At 41.4% G+C, this 15,319-nt stretch overlaps 1 protein-coding gene across 8 annotated transcripts in view; it reads left to right on the top strand.

The window, feature by feature from the left end:
* THRB (thyroid hormone receptor beta) overlaps positions 1-15,319 on the top strand; it is a 606,374-nt gene that overhangs the window by 396,494 nt on the left and 194,561 nt on the right. The gene's annotated exons all lie outside the window — the stretch shown is intronic.

Here is a 15,319-nt window from a genome sequence, read left to right as displayed (position 1 = left end):
GAAACATCTCTATAAGGAGAAAAGGTCCATCACCTACAGGACACTAGGAAAAAAACTGAGATCTCACGGAGTGGGGTGGAGTTATAACGGTACACCCAGTGTCCAATCACCTAAAGGTAGCAGTGTATATAACCCAGGATCTATGAATATCCACCTGTGTCCTGTCCTGTATTATTAAAGTGATACTAAACACACACTGTTTAATTGACATTGTCCTTTCTATTTCTGTATATGAATGATGGCACTGTAATTATTTTAATTAAAAAAAGCAAAGTACCTTTTTCCTAATCAATATACAGCTATCACATGACCCAGGTTTTTCCCAGCCTGTCTGCAGGGAAACATAAGCATGAGGAGCTTCTAGTCCTCTGCTGCTGGTCACATGTTCAAAAAAAGCAGCCTTTGGGATACAGAGTAAAACTAAATAATTAATATCAATTAACTGTTTTAAATTGTCATACAAATATACATTTGCAATCAGAACTGTATTATTTTTTGGCAGTAACATGGTCCGGGCGGATATCTGCCAGTCACGACTGTGTCACCCCCCTCTAGCCTGTGTCTTAGAATAAGAGGGAGGTGATGCCTCCATCAATCTACATGTAATATTTCCCCCCCCCCCCATTGTGTTTAGCTGGTTAATGGGCATTGAGGAGGAGGGAGAGAGTGGGCCGTTGTTTACCACTGTGTATACGCCGACATGTGTGACACATTGGCTGCTCAGATGTGAAAGGGAGGAAATGATCAGCATAGAAACTCACTGAAAACTGAGCATGTGCAGAGCTGCCAACACTGCTCTGCAAAATCCCTAGCTGAATTGGGGACATGGACAGAAGGGGGAGATAGAAAGCAGCAGGATCAACCAGGCTTTTTGCAGAATACAGAAAATGAATCTCATAGTGACTGAGTGAGTATGAACAGCAGGTAATACATAATTTATTTATAGTTTTTTATGATGTAGGTTTAGTGACACTTTAACCACTTCCCACCTGCCATATGCAGAATGACAGCCGGGAAGTGGCTCTGTTATCCTGTCTGGGCGTCATATGACATCCGGCAGGATAACATGCCGGCGCGCGCCCGCGTGGGCGGTGATCGCGACTGCGGCGTGTCAGTCTGACACCCAGCATCTCTGATCGTGATAAGAGGCCTCTGTCAGAGGCTTCTTACCACGTGATCAGCTGTGACCAATCACAGCTTAACATCGCGAGAACCAGGAAGTGCTGGTAAACGGCATTCCTCAGTTCGCGCTGACAGGGAGAGCCGATCGGAGCAGATTGGCGGCTCTTCCTGTCGGGGGGGGGGGGGGTCTGTGCTGATAATCAGCACATTGATTATCAGCACAGCCTACTCAGATGTGCCACAACACCTCAGATGTGCCCCCTCAGCTGTCAATCAGTGCCCCAATTAAAACACAGCTCACAGTGCCCATCAAAGTGCCAATCAGTGCCCATATCAATGCTAATCAGTGCCCACCACAAAGCCAGTCAGTGCCCATCTCAGTGCCCAGCAGTAAAACCTGTCAGTACCTCAACATCAGTGCTGCCCATCAGTGCCACCTGTCAGTGCCAATCAGTACCGCCTATCTGCCAATCAGTGCCGCCTGTCAGTGCCCATCACAGCCTCCTGTCAGTGCCCATCAGTGCCGCCAGTCAGTGCCCATCAGTGCCGCCAGTCAGTGCCCATCAGTGCTGCATATCAGTGCCGCCTATTGGTGCCCATCAGTGCTGTATATCAGTGCCGCCTATTGGTGCCCATCAGTGCTGCATATCAGTGCCACCTATCAGTGCCCATTAATTCTACATATCAGTGCATCCTCATCAGTGCCACCTTTTCAGTGCTGCCTCATCAGTGCCCATCAGTGCTGCCTCATCAGTGCCCGTCAGTGAAGGATAAAACAAAATTTTATAATTGAAACAAAGAAAAACTTTTTTTTTTTCAAAAATGTTGTTCTTTTTTAGTTTGTTTAGCAAAAAATAAAAACCGCAGAGATGATTAAATACCACCAAAAGAAAACTCTATTTGTGAGAACAAAATGATAAAAATTTAGTTTGGGTACAGTGTTGTATGACCACGCAATTGTCATTCAAAGTGCGACAGCGCTGAAAGCTGAAAATTGTCCTGGGCGGGAAGGGGCGAAAGTGTCTGCTATTGCAGTGGTTAAGATAATGTTAATAAAAGTAAAAAGCTTGTAAAGAACACATTGTAATGCATTTCAAAAATGCATGCCAAAGCTTGGGTGCATTACATTATAAGTACTTAGCCCAAACATCCATTTTGTTGTACACTGCCAGCTTTTCAATTTTTTGAACATGTTAATTTGTTAATGTATTGAACTGAGGCAAAGATATGTAAAGTGAACCTTTGCACCGAACATGAAATCATATGCAAGGAAAATATTATCTTTCATGCTCCTGCAGGAGTTAGAATTATTGGAGTGAAGTGAACTCAGGTTCAGAGTTAGGTTCACTTTAATTCATTAATTCTGTTGAAGTGGCAGAAGAGTTGTTGTTGTGTAGTATGCATTATCTTTTTTTGAACCTTGATGTATTATGTGTTCCATTGCTCAGGGACAGTTATTTGTTATCAGGGACAGTGGAATGAACACAAGTTCCCTTTTTGGCATAAAGTTAGGCTTACTTCAGTACTTCAGTTCCATTGTTCTATAGAAGAGGCGGCAGAGTTGTTTTTGTGCAGTTTGTGTACTACGCATTACCTTTTTTTCAATTATTTTATGGCTCGAGGACAGTTATTTGTTAATAGCTTTTTTTTTTGTCATTGACAGTAATGCCATCCACATGTTTTTTTTGACATTTGTTCAGTGCATTTAAAGTGGTTGTAAAGTCAGAAGGCTTTTTATCATTCTATGCATTAACCTCCCTGGCGGTATGATTATTTCAGATTTTAGGTGCTGAAAGCGGTACCATTATTTTGCATGGAAATTTGGTGTTTTATATTGTAGGCCTGTAACTTTTAGAAATAACTCACTTAAATCTGCCCAAACCAGAGTCTAGTAGACATCCCGGGTATGATAACATAAAACACATGAAACACGAAATCAGAAATTATAATATAATAAATAACTATAAATAATAAAAAATAAAAAAATACAAACAATATAATAATAATAAATATTCAATAATGTAATCAAATCAAAAACACTGAAATTTGCTCAGTTGCAGAATTGTCGCTGTCATTACTTTTAGTGTTTGATGACGAATTTGCCCGCAAATCACTATCGCTCAATTCTGCAAGTGATTCTAATTTATTATCGCTGTTTTCTAGCTGGTCTAAAACCACTTTTGACGTAAACGGACATTTTTTGGTTGCTATGGACAATCTCCAGTTTCCAGGCAGAAAGAACAGTATTTATAATATAAAACTGCATGCAGGACACTGGACAAACCACTAGGGACAAAGGGGATGTGTAATTATTTGATACAGTACTTTAATATGTAAGATTACAGTATATTGTATCTATACTGTGTTTTTTACTTTTTGAATGTGGCGCCGAACTCCGTCCCAGTGTGTCGCAATGCTCGCAGGGAACGGAGCTCAGCACTGTGAATCGAGCGAGACGCGGCGGCTCACAGATCACAGCGGGGAGACATCGCAGGATCCAGGGGACAAGGTAAGTAACCTCTACATGGACCCTGTGATGCAATCCCGAGTCTGGCTCGGGGTTACCGCTTTTGGTACTGAAATCTCACCCCGAGCCAGACACGGTAATACTGCCAGGGAGGCTACGATTAAAAAAAACTTCTGTATGCATCAGCTGCCCTCAGCCCCCCTAATACTTATCTGAACCCCATCTCTATCCAGCAATGTCTACTAGTTCCTCGACCGCCCGGGACTCTCCTCCTGATTGGCTGAGACACAGCGGCTCCCGCTGCTGTCAATCAAAATCAGTTAGCCAATCGGGGGCCGAACCAGAGCTCCGTGTCTGAATTGACACAGGGAGCTGTGACTCAGCCCAGGCGCCCCCATAGCAAGATGCTTGCTGTGGGTGCACTCAACAGAAGGGTGGAGCCAGGAGTCGAAAAGGGACCCGTGAAAAGGAGGATCCACTACAAAACCACTACACAGAGGAGGTATGTAATAACATGTTTGTTATTTTTAGAGAAAAAAAACACAGCAAAAAAAAAACAGCAACAACTAAATAATGGTGTATGCTTAGCTTATCTATGTAGCTGTCATATTCAGGGGTGATACTTCAGTAATAATTGGTGACTAGTGGGCTTAGACCAGGGGCCCAGGGGCGTATCATGAAATCAGCGGGCCCGTGTGCAAGATAAAAAGTGGGTCTTAGGCATCGATAAAAAAAAAATGTGGCGCGTGAATTGTGGGCATGGCTTAAATTACGCTTAAATATTGAGCGTGGCTTAAAGGGGGTGTGGTTTAATAGAGTCTGAGATGACTTACATAGTGCAGAATGTGGTAATGTTAAATAGGAAATGTACAGTGCGGAGTATACATCGGTGGGTAGTATGTGCAGGAGAGGGGTGAGGACTGTATGGAGGTGAGTAGTATGTGCAGGAGAGGAGTATGGAGTGTATGGTGGTGGGTAGTATGTGCAGAAGAGGAGTGCGGAGTGTATGGAGGTGGATAGTATGTGCATGAGAGGAGTGCGAAGTGTATGGAGGTGGGTAGTGTGTGCAGGAGAGGAGTGTGGAGTGTATGGTGGTGGGTAATATGTACAAGAGAAGAGTGTGGACTGTATGGAGGTGAGTAGTATGTGCAGAAGAGGAGTGCGGAGTGTATGGAGGTGGATAGTATGTGCAGGAGAGGAGTGCAGAGTGTATGGAGGTGGGTAGTGTGTGCAGGAGAGGAGTGTGGAGTGTATGGTGGTGGGTAATATGTACAAGAGAAGGGTGTGGAGTGTATAAAGGTGGGTAGTATGTGCAGGAGAGAAGTGCGGAGTTTATGGAGGTGGGTAGTGTGTGCAGGAGAGTAGTGCGGAGTGTATGGAGGTGGGTAGTGTGTGCAGGAGAGGAGTGTGGAGTGTATGGTGGTCGGTAATATGTACAAGAGAAGAGTGTGGACTGTATGGAGGTGAGTAGTATGTGCAGAAGAGGAGTGCAGAGTGTATGGAGGTGGATAGTATGTGCAGGAGAGGAGTGCAGAGTGTATGGAGGTGGGTAGTGTGTGCAGGAGAGGAGTGTGGAGTGTATGGTGGTGGGTAATATGTACAAGAGAAGAGTGTGGAGTGTATGGAGGTGGGTAGTATGTGCAGGAGAGGAGTGCGGAGTGTATGGAGGTGGGTAGTATGTGCAGGAGAGGAGTGCAGAGTGTATGGTGGTCGGTAGTATTTGCAGGAGAGGAATGCGGAGTGTATGGAGGTAGATGTTGTACGTGTTGGAGAGGAGTGTAGAATGTTTGGTGGTGGGTATTATGTGCAAGAGAAGAGTGTGAAGTGTATGTAAGTGGGTAGCATGTGTAGGTGAGGAGTGCTAAGTGTAAGGTGGTGGGTAGTATGTGCAGGATGGTGTTAGTAGTTCTTTATTTTTCTTTATTTTTTATTATCTTTTTACAATTTCATTTTGTATTATTTTTTTTTCTCCAAATGCTTTTTGGGAGCCAGTGGATGGTGCCAGTAGGGCAGTGGACAGTGTCAATAGAGCAATAGATAGTGTCAGAATTTTTTTGTTTGTATTATTTTTTACATTTTTTGCTTCTGGGGAAGAGGATATGGGGCAATGGACAGTGTGAGTACAGCAGTGGATGGTGTCAATTTTTTTTCTTTTTATGTATTTATTTGTTTACAATTTAATTTGTTTTTCATTTTTTTTTTTTTACAATGCTTTTTGGGGAGGGAGGGGGTTGGGGTAATGGATAGTGTTGGTAAGACGGGGGGATGGTGTCAGTAGTTTTTTATTTTATTTTATTTTTTTACAATTTTATTTTTCACATTTTTTTACAATTTTATTTTGTTACATTTCTTCTTTTTTTTTTATTATCAGCCCTGTTGGATGGTTTTGGTGAGACATCAGGGGTGTAAACAAACCTCTGACTTCTCCCCTTTGAGAAAGAGAAAGAGACTGAGGACACAGATTCCCTTGTCCCTTTCTCAGCATTGAAAATGAATGAGCAAAAGACAGAGGCTCCTGTTCATTCTTAAACTGAAGCAGAGTAATCACAGGTTACTCTGCTCACTTATTACAGGACACAGGAGCGATCGGTAGCGATCACCCTATATGTCCAATTCAGACAAGGAAGGGACTGGTAAATTACATATTTACCGGCCCCTTCCTCCGCTCTCCACCCTGACACATCCCCTGTAGCCGGCGGGAGAGGAGAGGAGGGAAGCCTGCTGCAGGGGATGGGGGGGGGGGGGCGGAGGATGAGTATAGAGCGTGGCGGAGGAGAACACTATGGTTGCCACCTCATCCCTTTAAACCCGAACACATATTAATTACACAGGTTCTGTGGCTGATTAAGGTGGTAATTAAACTCACTTGGTGCCTTATCTGCATTTAATTAGTCTCAGAACCTGTGTAATTTAAAGGTGTTTGGGTTTAAAGGGATGAGGTGGCAAATCTAGAGAACACCGGGAGCGGAGGAAGACACCGGGAGCGGAGGAAGACACCGGGGTGGACGAAGACACTGGGGGACAGTCAGGGATTATTGGTGTGGTGGGGGGACAGCTGCAGGCACCGATCTCCTTGTATGGCATTTCAGCAGACAGCGGTAAATAGAGGAGGAGAAGGGGCTGTCAGCTGAAATGCCATAAAGGGAGATTGGTGCTTGCAGCTGTTCCCTGCCACACCAATCATCCCTGACTGTCAAGAAACAATCATCCATGGGTGCAGGGTGGGTCACTGTGGGCCCCCCCCCTCGGGGCCCATGTGCAGCGAATACCCTGCACCCATGGATGATACGCCACTGGCTTAGAAACCCCCTAGCATCTTGTGTATGTGTATTTTTTTTCTACATCCATGATATTTCTATTCTCCATTTCTATTCTCTTTATGCTTATCTTACAGTTTTTGATGTTCTTGCCAACTTTGGGTGATCCCAACCCTCTCCCTCTGCTATGTTCTATAAAATATAAAATGATTGAACGTTCCTGCAGGTGGAGTAGGACTTCGTCAAAATGACCATAGTGGGTATACAGACCTGTGCGCAGAGATTTTACCACCACAGTCCATGAGAGCTAAAAATCATTAGGTAACTAATCGTGCATATCTCAGAATCTGAAATATCAATTTTGGGACTGACCCTTTTTATACTGCATTTAATTACATTTTAAATGTATTTGTGAGAGCAAACGTACATACTGGTTCCCAAAATCTCCCTTTTTTTCACATTTTTACATATACAGGTATACTGCAGTAATTACTTTTCTATTAGTAATAATGTAATCTGATTGGTCATGGTAGGTATGGTCACCCAATGCAGATTTATGTTTTTATATAAGTATAAGCATCTTCCTTAGACTTTGACTTTGCTGTTAAAGTTAGACAGCGGGTTTTTTTCTGAGCACAATGAATTGGTCCTCACCGTAGCAGTAGTCGCCTGTACATGCAGAGTAAACTAAGTATTTTTTTCCAGCCAACCATCTACCCTCCACTAACCATCACTGTTTCACAGGTTCTTATTATATGCTTCATTTTTCAACATGCTGGCAGCCCATCATAAATTCACAATCTAAATTTATCAGGCAAAGTATTTTGTAGTGCAATAAAAGATTTCAGATTTATATGCAGCTACAATGTTGTTATTTTATGTCTGTAAATAGCCTGCATTTGGCCATAGAAAGGTACTTTATGAAGTCTGGTGAAATATCAGTCAAATACAATCACAGATACAGCCTAGTATCATTTAAATCAAGGGCATAGTTATAGCCAGGGCAGACCCTGTCTTTGCTATGGGCTCCAGAGTCGGGGGGGGGCAGCACTAAGTTTTTTTTTGTTTTTGTTTTTTGCAGCAGCAGCAATAGCATTTGGCAATTACATCTGGCTAAAATAAATGTATTTAGCAACCTCTATATATTTGTTTAAAAGCAATTGGTATTCTGTATCACTGGAGGAATACCCTTTAAGATGGAAAATAGAGAGACAAGAGGGCCATGTAATGACTTTGCTATGGGGCCGCAAGGCCAGCTTTAACACAGGGCAAAAGAGGCAGCTGCCCCGTACCAAGTCATAGTTGTGGGGCCCAAGGTTGCTTTCCCTTGCGCCTGCACTGCCCGCAAATAGTCGATATGTGGATTCGTGAGGGCCCAATAAAATGTTTGCCAAGGGTCCAATCAATATTAAAGACAGCCCTGTGGGGCCCCAGCATACAAGAGTACAATCCTGCTTTGAAAGTGCAATTGAGTGCTGCACTGCCTATATCAAATTCCAATAAGCTATAAACCAATCAAATATCCAATGATCACATATGTGAATACAAATATAACTTAAAACTTGTGCTTATGTATCAAACAAACAAGTGACAATGATAAAGTTCATAATTATCCCAAAATATTGTTATCAGTTCATAAATGTTCTGTGATGATATACAAACAGATTCCTTCACTTCAATTCATCCTCATGAACTTTATATATGATTACACCTTCTTCCCATCCACCACCATGATCACACTGTTATCACCTTAGTTGACCTACAATGCATGTGTGTTCAGACAACGCATGTATTGCTCCCAAAGGATGTCTTTCAGGTCTCTCGGTGGTCTCTGTAGATTCACCATCAGGGTGCTCACTTCTCCTGTCCACTAGGGTGCCTTAATCTTCCATAGGGCTCATCGAGGGAAAAAATGGTGTTGGTCCCTTTAAGGTTGTTTCATATGCAAACTAACATAATAGCATGCTCCAGTGACATGTTAAAAAAAGGGGAAGAAAGTGGCCTCCACATAGTAAAATAATTACTCAGCATATCACAGAAATGTATAGGGATACCACAGTTATATGGTACACCTTTACTTCCGGTCAGCGATGGTCCTTACAAATAGTCTGCGATCATCAGGCTCTGCCCTATGCGTTGCACCCATGGGTCACCTGTATGTGTGGGTCCTGTTACATATCATATTGTAGGTTACAAAAGGGATCAGTAATTATCAATCACCTACATATGAGCATACTGATGATTGTTATCATGGTAGTATGGGATTGGGCTTAATTTACAATAATGGACGAGTGATATCTAATATATGTACTAATCCATCAGTAATATTAGTCATGTTTTGTCTAGGCTATCTGTGTAATAAAAGGTAAGGTTGCTGGATAAGTAAAAATAAAAAAAACATGGATAATGTCTGCCATATTAGTATTTATATCCATCCATCCCAAGCAAACTTAGCCGATAATACCAAGCTTATATGTAGAATGATAGGAAAAAGGGAGGCAGTTTCAATTCCCCCTTTTCCTCATGGAAGGAAAGTAATGGGCAGTTTTAAAGAGGAAGTAAACCCTGGTGGGTTTTACTTCCTCTTTGTTTCCCTGCAAAGGTAAAGCATAATGGGCTACTATGCATAGTAGCCCATTATGTGTCACTTACCTGACACAGAAGCCTGCGATGTCCCCGATATCCCCGCTGGCTGGAACGTCCATCTTCAGGGGCCTTCTGGGGGCCGCGAACTCCGGCTCTGTGACTGGCCGGAGTCACGTAACGTCACTCCCACGCTAATGCAAAAAAGTTTTTAACGCAGCAATGCTACTGCCGTTTTTATAACGTCCGGTGTACATGAGGCCCGAGAGTCAATTTCAAGTGTGTGTACCGGCCCATACTAATTTCTAGCCCTCCTGAGTCCTGTCCCTGAGCTGCTTACTTACTGTATCAAAAACTAAATAGGAAATATGTTTTTTGCCTTAATATCTACCTTAAATCACATTGCTTATTGCATATTGTACTTGTCTGTAGTCTCAATACTGAAATTTGCAATTAAAACTGTAATTTTGTAACTTTAGGAAATGCCAGTAAAAACTTGGCTGTGCCAGTAAATTTTGTATGTCATGTCAGTACATTTCAATCTGGTAGGTTGACAACACTGCTGCAGGACACTCTGTGCTCTCCTCTATCATCACAGGGCATTGTGAGATATTATATTCCTCCTACATGATTTTTTTTCAAAACAAATTTTAACATGCCGCAAACGCCTGCCAATACAGTTGTGGAGCATTTCTGTAGATTTGAGTGGGAGGCGTTCAAACTCCTCCAGACTCAACACAAGGCTTCAATTTTGAAGCAAAGCAATGTGGGGCTAACGCTTCATGTTTATTTGCAAATTTAGCCATTTTTTTTTTTTAACATGGGGTGGTGTTTGTGTGGGTCCCTAACACACATTCATACATGCATATTAGGGCCAATGTAGACAGGATCCGATTTACCTATCAGCATGTTTTTAGAGTGTAGGAGGAAACCGGAGTACCTGAAGGAAACCCACACAGGCACAGGGAGAACATGCAAAATCCAGGCAGATGGTGTCATGGGCAGGATTCAAACCAATGACCCTTTTAGCTGTTAGGTGAAAGTGCTAACCACTGTGCTGCCCAAATATATGTCTATAGATGTAGGTTCTTGTGTCCACAAGCAGAGAGAAGTTGGGTAGATGCCACACTCCCAATTCTAGAGGCATAATTATGGTCTAGCACCGGGGTCTTCAGTTGTTCAGGAACTACAATTCCCATCATGCCTAGTCATGTCTGTGAATGTCAGAGTTGTACAATGCCTCATGGGATGTGTAGTTCCGCAACAGCTGGAGAGCCGTAATTTGAAGATTCCTGATCACTCTATCATAGACTTGTGCACAATGGAAAATTTTGTTTAGTTTTGCTTCGTTGTCATCAGTAAAATACATAATTCCGTTCTGTTATATTTGTTATGTTACGTTAATTCGTTTTCGGATAATTTGTTATTTCTGTAGAGTGTCGATATTCGTTATACTGAATCATACTGAATCATGTTGAATTCATTTATATATATATATATATATATATATATATATATATATATATATATATATATATTCGTGATAATGATTCGTAGTTTGGAAGGTCGTTTGTTTATCTATTAACACACACAATGACAATATCTCTTCTCCTCTGCTCAAATACAATACAACACCCTTCTCACTCAGTTCTCAGGAATGCAGTTTGCCAGTAATCCAACCTCCAGCACAAAATTGATCAGCTGATTGGACTGTAAGATTTACTTTGAGTTGACCTTTTGTTTTATTAAATCTTTAACGAATTACCGAATCATGTCGAATTCATTAGTTATATCCGCTATAATTTCTTTTGTATTAGTTGAAATTCGATATTTATGTATGTGCATATATTCGTGCTAATGATTCGTAGTTTGGAAAGTTGTTTGTTTATTGAATCTATTAACACACACGATGACAATATCTCTTCTCCTCTGCTCAAATACAATACAACACCCTTCTCACTCAGTTCTCAGGAATGCACTTTGCCAGTAATCCATCTTCCAGCACAATATTAATCAGCTCATTGGACTGTAAGATTTACTTTGAGTTGACCTTTTGTTTCATTAGATCTTGAATGAATTACTGAATCATGTGTAATTCATTCGTTATATTCGCTATAATTTCTTTCGTATTAGTTGAAACTTGTTATTTTTTTATTCGGATGCATCCAAATGTCCAAAAGATGCAAAATTCATCCGAATTTTGATTTGTTACAAAACGAATTGCACATGTCTAGTTTCTCATGTACCTTGTATAATGCCCAAGAAATATCGTTAGGAAAATACAAGTGGGTCATGGCACATCTACATTCCAAATTTGGCACTTAAGGTGGTCATGCACCATTCAATCTGATTGGCCAATCTCTGTACAACTCGATATTTTGGCAAAATAGGTAATAAGAAGACGCACTTGAGCAATTAATTCAAATTATAGGAAATCAAACAGGGTCTTGCACTAAATCTAATTTACTGTATTTAAGTTCTAACTGATTGCAGTGTATGGTCACCTTTAAGGATCAAGATCTGAAAATATTAATTTATTGGGTTTAGAAACACTTCTTTGTTCTTTGTAATGTATTGAAAGATTTGGATAAAAATAGAAAAAAACACATTTCAAAGATATATTAGAAGTAATAGGAATGAGATTAGCATCAAACGGGTTAATTAACTGAGAACACCTACTAATTGCCTAACAAGACACATCCAATGAGATAAAATTAACCAGTTGTATTGGGCGCGTGCTATTATCAATGAGAAAACCGCAGTTTCCCTAGCACCAGTTGCAGTTTACATATTTATTATCGTTTTGCGCTTCAAAGTGCGCCGTTCGGTTAATGACTTTTCCAGCGCACCAATTAAGGTATGAACTGGCGCAGCGTATTCTTCTTAGTAAATCAGCCCCAGAGTACGATGATGTTATCATCACTATTATGTGCACAATGCTGTCCACCCACAGCTAGAATAAATAGATGGTATGGTCCTTGAATGCATTCTAATCAGTCTGGTTTGTGCTTTAAGCACCACTTACATCTAAGCAGACCATGTAATAGCTTGCTCTGGAAAATAAAGGAATATACAGAAAGGCATAAAAGAAAACATCAATGAGAAAGTGAACCACAAGTGAACCCTGTAGTGGCCCCATGTAACCCAGTGACTTTCTTTTACTCCTATGTATGATGCAGCATTGAGTCAGTTATTACTGTGTTATTGTAGAACATTACTAAGCAACCCTTGTCATCTAGCAGCCATCACTTTGCAGATTGTAAGCTGTAGTTCAAAAAACTGTCAGCTCTTCCTGTGCTCTGAAAGATTCATGGTTTTTATCATGGCTGAAAATAGTTGCTTGGGCATTTTGCTGGCAAAGTTTTGTACAATAACATTAGCGTTCCTGTTTTATTGAGCAGGAATTTGCATTTAGGGAGCCAAATGCTGATTGACTCTGACCTTAGATATCAGTCCAGTGTCGCTGCAATGTTTGTACGCAGAATGTCACTTGGTTATCCTACCCAACAGAGTCCTTTCAAAGTGGACCTGTCTTAGATTCTAAAACATAATTAACATAATGATTCAACCAAGAGAATGTACTAAAAAAGAGAGTCTGAATAAAGAAATGGGAAATTGTAAAATGTGGTAGTCAGCAGCTACAAATACTGTAGCTACTGACTTTAAATATTAGGACACTTGCCTGTCCTGGAATCCAGCGATGTCGGCACCCCAGTCAATGTTTCCATTGGCTCTCAGGTGCTGCTGCCGCCATTACCTTTAAGGGAACCCGGAAATGAAGCCTTGTGACTTTCTGAATGGCCCGGCGACGGAGAAAGGAGGAGAGGGGGTCCATCTTCCGAGTGATCTCGCTGTGGCGAGATTTCCTGGAAGTGGGGACAGGTACCTGTCAAAAAGAGGTACCTAAAAGGTGCTAAATGTGGCACTGGAGGGGAGGAGGAAGCAGATAAGCGGAGCTTCCACTTTTGGTTGGGACTCCGCCTTAACTGAAAATTGCGCAGTCATGCAGCCTTGTAGCCAAACAAAATTTATATCATTTGTATCATTTTTCACACAAGCAGAGCTTTCGTTTGGTGGTATCTGATCACCACTGGGTTTTTTGTATTTATTTGCGATATAACCGAAAAATGACCAACAGTTTTGAAAAAAAAAATATATACTTTTTACTTTCCACTATAAACACATTCAATAAAAATGTTTAAAAAAATTAAATTTCAGTCAAATGTATTTTGATACATGGCTTCAACACTTGCCTACAGGGCACTTACACCCCCTTCCTGCCCAAGCCATTTTTCAGCTTTCAGCGCTGTCGCACTTTGAATGACAATTGCGCATTTGACTGTGGGTGGACGGCAACTAGTTAATGAAAAAAAATCCCAATCAGTGTATATTGATTGGTTTGTGTGACAGTTTTAACGTCTACAAACTGGGATATATACTGGAATTTTTTTTTTCTTATTTCTTACAACTAAAAGCATTGATTAGCACCTTATAACGGGACTGTAGTAGTGCACAGGTTGATAAAGAAGTTGAAATGCAGGCAATTTGACACCAACTGCCACTGGGAGGAACTGACTAACTGTCACTGACATCACCAGTGACATTAATACAGTGATTAGTGCTAATAATATGCACTGTCACTGTACTAATAATACTGGTAGGAAGGGGTTAAAATCTAGGGCAATCAAGGGGCTAAATGTGTACCTAACTATGTGTTATGTGTGTGATATGTGCTGCTTTTACTAAGGACATTGTTGTTTTTTTCCCCCTGCTTAGCAGGGAATAAAAAAAACAGCAAGATCCCCTGTCAGTGAACAAAGCCCTGTATTGTTTTAACCCTGTAACTGCTGCACCATTGTGTCACACATGGTTGCAGGGCAGACCTATTTGCCTGAATGGGTTGCATTTGGTGGCAGGACTTCTTACCAAACGTGTTGGGGACGATCATTTTTGTTGCATTGTGTGTGGCATGTGTACACTCCTGTCCGAGGCCTTTGCAGCTTAAAGTAAAACTAAAGGCAAAATGTATTTGTTTTGAATGGAGTGGAAAAGGGATTAGACCAGCTGTTAGGATTTTATTGCTGTCTGTGCCCCCATTAGGGAGATTCACCCTCTCTATTTGTTCTGTTTACCTTTATCATTAAGGCTGGGTTCACACTATCTTCGCATGCGGCTCACAGCAGGGGTCCAGTGCGTCCCCGTTCACTATTTCAGGTCCAATTTCAGCCCAAATTTTTGTCTGAATTCGGACCAGAATCAGACCAAAAGACACACAGGGCTCCTGTACAATTCGCACCAGAGCCGCAGCGGAGATATGTGAACCGGCTCAATAGAGAGCCAGTCAAAATCTCCTGCAAAGAAGAACCTGTATCCAATTCGCAATAGTGTGAACCCAGCCTGAAAGAGAAAGTGAAAGAAAATCCCAAATCTTGGGTTGTCCCCAGAAAACTAGTGGAGGGGAAATCTTCCAACAGTGTCACTAGTTCTGGTGATCTGGGGGTCCCCAAGGATATCCCTTAATTTGCAGGGATTACCTTTCGCTTCCTGTTTGGCTATGGGACAGGAAACAAAGGGAAATCTCCGCAATGGGACACAGATGGTGAAAAAAAAATCTGACAGCGGTTATAATGCCCCTTGCTCTATCCAAAATGCAAACGAGTCCTAAGAGGGAATTTTTCTTCCCTTTGGAAAAAATCTCCTTTTACTTCCAGTTGTGTTTCTAGGACAAGGAGTGAAGGGAAATCTTCCCAATGGAAAACACATAAGAAAAAAACCCGGCATGGGTCTTAACCATTCCCTTCTCTATCCAAAACGTAAACTAAAAGGTTCTGCTTTACATAAACATTAATGTATGTATTTAATTTATATATTTAGCTATTTGCCTGTACAG

The sequence above is a fragment of the Aquarana catesbeiana genome, linkage group LG05 (assembly GCF_042186555.1).
Source record: "Aquarana catesbeiana isolate 2022-GZ linkage group LG05, ASM4218655v1, whole genome shotgun sequence".
NCBI classification, from domain to species: Eukaryota; Metazoa; Chordata; class Amphibia; order Anura; family Ranidae; genus Aquarana; species Aquarana catesbeiana.
Note: the sequence above shows the minus strand (reverse complement) of the source record. Positions and strands in the feature narration are given on the sequence as shown.